The sequence below is a fragment of the Ranitomeya imitator genome, unplaced genomic scaffold (assembly GCF_032444005.1).
Source record: "Ranitomeya imitator isolate aRanImi1 unplaced genomic scaffold, aRanImi1.pri SCAFFOLD_1088, whole genome shotgun sequence".
Lineage (NCBI taxonomy): Eukaryota > Metazoa > Chordata > Amphibia > Anura > Dendrobatidae > Ranitomeya > Ranitomeya imitator.
Window position 1 is genome coordinate 5,001 of NW_027193848.1, and position 5,000 is coordinate 10,000.

Sequence of the window (5,000 nt, forward strand, 5' to 3'; positions counted from 1 at the left end):
GAAGTTTGCGGGTCATGGGCGCAAAGTCGAATTTTGGGTGAAAAAACCGCATTTTCATACTCTAAAAATTTCAGACAGGTGTCAGACTTCCAGGCAGGGAGAAACCGCAGGAGGCGTACCGAGGAGGCTTCCAGGAGCCTGGGGAAGATTATCCAAAAGAGTCCTTGACACTTAGAAATATTTTCAGAAAATCACGATTTTGTGAAAATTGTCACGTTTCCCCTACTTCCACGCCAGGGGGGCGTCAATATGTTGTGAGGTACCCCAGGACAGTCGCCTAAATGTGGGTGAAGTTTGCGAGTCACGGGCGCAAAGTCGAATTTTGGGTGAAAAACCGCGTTTTCATACTCTAAAAATTTCAGACAAGTGTCAGACTTCCAGGCAGGGAGAAACCGCAGGAGGCGTACCGAGGAGGCTTCCAGGAGCCTGGGGAAGATTTTCCAAAAGTGTCCTTGACACTTAGAAATATTTTCAGAAAATCACGATTTTGTGAAAATTGACACGTTTCCCCTACTTCCACGCCAGGGGGGCGTCAATATGTTGTGAGGTACCCCAGGACAGTCGCCTAAATGTGGGTGAAGTTTGCGAGTCACGGGCGCAAAGTCAAATTTTGGTGAAAAACCGCGTTTTCATGCGCTAAAAATTTCAGACAAGTGTCAGACTTCCAGGCAGGGAGAAACCGCCGGAGGCGTACCGAGGAGGCTTCCAGGAGCCTGGGGAAGATTTTCCAAAAGTGTCCTTGACACTTAGAAATATTTTGAGAAAATCACGATTTTGTGAAAATTGACACGTTTCCCCTACTTCCACGCCAGGGGGGCGTCAATATGTTGTGAGGTACCCCAGGACAGTCGCCCAAATGTGGGTGAAGTTTGCGAGTCATGGGCGCAAAGTCGAATTTTGGGTGAAAAACCGCATTTTCATACTCTAAAAATTTCAGACAAGTGTCAGACTTCCAGGCAGGGAGAAACCGCCGGAGGCGTACCGAGGAGGCTTCCAGGAGCCTGGGGAAGATTTTCCAAAAGTGTCCTTGACACTTAGAAATATTTTGAGAAAATCACGATTTTGTGAAAATTGACACGTTTCCCCTACTTCCACGCCAGGGGGGCGTCAATATGTTGTGAGGTACCCCAGGACAGTCGCCCAAATGTGGGTGAAGTTTGCGAGTCATGGGCGCAAAGTCGAATTTTGGGTGAAAAACCGCATTTTCATACTCTAAAAATTTCAGACAAGTGTCAGACTTCCAGGCAGGGAGAAACCGCCGGAGGCGTACCGAGGAGGCTTCCAGGAGCCTGGGGAAGATTTTCCAAAAGTGTCCTTGACACTTAGAAATATTTTCAGAAAATCACGATTTTGTGAAAATTGACACGTTTCCCCTACTTCCACGCCAGGGGGGCGTCAATATGTTGTGAGGTACCCCAGGACAGTCGCCTAAATGTGGGTGAAGTTTGCGAGTCATGGGCGCAAAGTCGAATTTTGGGTGAAAAACCGCGTTTTCATGCGCTAAAAATTTCAGACAAGTGTCAGACTTCCAGGCAGGGGGAAACCGCAGGAGGCGTACCGAGGAGGCTTCCAGGAGCCTGGGGAAGATTTTCCAAAAGTGTCCTTGACACTTAGAAATATTTTCAGAAAATCACGATTTTGTGAAAATTGACACGTTTCCCCTACTTCCACGCCAGGGGGGCGTCAATATGTTGTGAGGTACCCCAGGACAGTCGCCTAAATGTGGTGAAGTTTGCGAGTCACGGGCGCAAAGTCGAATTTTGGGTGAAAAACCGCATTTTCATACTCTAAAAATTTCAGACAGGTGTCAGACTTCCAGGCAGGGAGAAACCGCAGGAGGCGTACCGAGGAGGCTTCCAGGAGCCTGGGGAAGATTATCCAAAAGAGTCCTTGACACTTAGAAATATTTTCAGAAAATCACGATTTTGTGAAAATTGACACGTTTCCCCTACTTCCACGCCAGGGGGGCGTCAATATGATGTGAGGTACCCCAAGGCAGTGACCTAACTGTGGGTGAAGTTTGCGGGTCATGGGCGCAAAGTCGAATTTTGGGTGAAAAACCGCATTTTCATACTCTAAAAATTTCAGACAGGTGTCAGACTTCCAGGCAGGGAGAAACCGCAGGAGGCGTACCGAGGAGGCTTCCAGGAGCCTGGGGAAGATTATCCAAAAGAGTCCTTGACACTTAGAAATATTTTCAGAAAATCACGATTTTGTGAAAATTGTCACGTTTCCCCTACTTCCACGCCAGGGGGGCGTCAATATGTTGTGAGGTACCCCAGGACAGTCGCCTAAATGTGGGTGAAGTTTGCGAGTCACGGGCGCAAAGTCGAATTTTGGGTGAAAAACCGCGTTTTCATACTCTAAAAATTTCAGACAAGTGTCAGACTTCCAGGCAGGGAGAAACCGCAGGAGGCGGTACCGAGGAGGCTTCCAGGAGCCTGGGGAAGATTTTCCAAAAGTGTCCTTGACACTTAGAAATATTTTCAGAAAATCACGATTTTGTGAAAATTGTCACGTTTCCCCTACTTCCACGCCAGGGGGGCGTCAATATGATGTGAGGTACCCCAAGGCAGTGACCTAACTGTGGGTGAAGTTTGCGGGTCATGGGCGCAAAGTCGAATTTTGGGTGAAAAACCGCATTTTCATACTCTAAAAATTTCAGACAAGTGTCAGACTTCCAGGCAGGGAGAAACCGCAGGAGGCGTACCGAGGAGGCTTCCAGGAGCCTGGGGAAGATTTTCCAAAAGTGTCCTTGACACTTAGAAATATTTTGAGAAAATCACGATTTTGTGAAAAGTGACACGTTTCCCCTACTTCCACGCCAGGGGGGAGTCAATATGATGTGAGGTACCCCAAGGCAGTGACCTAACTGTGGGTGAAGTTTGCGAGTCACGGGCGCAAAGTCGAATTTTGGGTGAAAAACCGCGTTTTCATACTCTAAAAATTTCAGACAAGTGTCAGACTTCCAGGCAGGGAGAAACCGCAGGAGGCGTACCGAGGAGGCTTCCAGGAGCCTGGGGAAGATTTTCCAAAAGTGTCCTTGACACTTAGAAATATTTTCAGAAAATCACGATTTTGTGAAAATTGACACGTTTCCCCCTACTTCCACGCCAGGGGGGCGTCAATATGATGTGAGGTACCCCAAGGCAGTGACCTAACTGTGGGTGAAGTTTGCGGGTCATGGGCGCAAAGTCGAATTTTGGGTGAAAAACCGCATTTTCATACTCTAAAAATTTCAGACAAGTGTCAGACTTCCAGGCAGGGAGAAACCGCAGGAGGCGTACCGAGGAGGCTTCCAGGAGCCTGGGGAAGATTTTCCAAAAGTGTCCTTGACACTTAGAAATATTTTGAGAAATTTCCGATTTTGTGAAAAAAATGACCCCTTTCCCCTACTTCCACCCTAAAGGGGCGTCAATATGTTGTAAAGCACCCCGAGACAGAGACCTAAGCGTGGGCAAAGTTTGGGTCTGATGGGTGGAACACTGAAAAAAACGCGATTTTCCACTTAGAACAAACATAGAACTTTCAGACTTCCAGGCGGGGGGAAAGCTCTGAAGCTGTACCGAGGACACTTCCATGGCCCCCGGATCGATTTTCAAGAACGAGTCCTTGGGACTTTGAAATTTTTCGGCGATGCGTTTTTGGCTTCCGGGAGCCGCAGAACGTTGGGAAATTCGTTCCGCTCGCCGGCTCCAGGTGTTTCGGGCTAGTCCAGGCCCCAGCTACGCCGCCTGGCCGCCAAATTTCGCAAAATCGAAAAAAAAAAAAATAGAACCGGAATGAGGAATTTCTGGCCGCCGGATCCGCCGCACAGCTCCAGGAAGTCGGACACTTTTCGGCTTCGCTCCCTTAAAGTGGGGGTCGGTGTTTCGCCATGCAAATACCCACTTTTGCACACCAGCTGCAGGATATAGGAGAGAGGGGTACCTCTCGGGCCCGACTGATTTCCGATGTTTTCGTGGTTCCTCAAGTCGGGTAGGCGGTTTGGCGAGTACCCCCCTGTTTGCATGGAAGTCCGCCCTCGCGTCGACACCAGGCTTCCGCGGCTCCAGGGGGACTCTTGCCGGTCGTCTGCCCCAAGTCAGAGACGCGTTTCCCGGGTCGCCTGAGCCTGAACGGACCCTCCCCAAGCGTGTTCTGGTTCTCCGAGGGTGACGGATGTCAGAAGGGAGGCAGATCTGGAGTCTTCGTCCCGAGGAGGGCTCCAGGAGGGCGGATTGCACCCCCTGACTCGGTCCCCTCAGAGCAGGCTTGGCGTTTCTCTGCGTCGGATGTCTCCCGCTTCCACGCCACCGGGGAGACCTATGAGAGAATCGCACTGTGACCCGGATTCCGTCTCGAGGGCGCCCGTAGCGTGTCGGAGAGGTACCTCCAGGACTATCGGGCATGTTTCTTCCCCGTCTCCCCGAGGGGAAGGATGGCAGCGGGTGGGGTTTCTCACCCATGCCCCCCACCGGCTCTTCCTCCGATCGATTTGGCTCAGCGCTCCCGGGTGGGGAGGTGGTGCCGCTCGCTCGGCCCGGGCTTTGGAGCCCGCGTCGGTCTAAGGCGGGCGGTCTCCTTCCTCTTTTACCCCCCCGGGATTCAGGCACGCATCCTTGGGCGTGCACGCCGGCAGTCGCCTCCCGTTCGCAGGACGGTGGCTGCCGTGCAGAGGGGGAGTTTGACCCGAACTGTGGTACGGCAGGGGTCCGACGACCCGCGCGGGCGAATGGCGGGGCGCCCACCCACCTCGGCGTGGGGGCCCGTCGTCCGAATCGCTCCCCGCGCGGGGTAGCACAACGATCTTCTCCGAGGGCGGCCCTTTGACTTCCAGATGCGCAGCTCGCCCGCGGAGGCCCGTGCCGACCCCCACCCAGCGTCCGATGGGCGGCCTCCGCGGTGGGCATCGGCGAGAGCGGCGGCGGTGGGTGGCGCTTCCACGCCACCGCCGAGCTCCGCGTTCTCCAGTCTTTTCCCGAGCCCCTACGATAGTGGGGGGACGACAGACGCGTGGG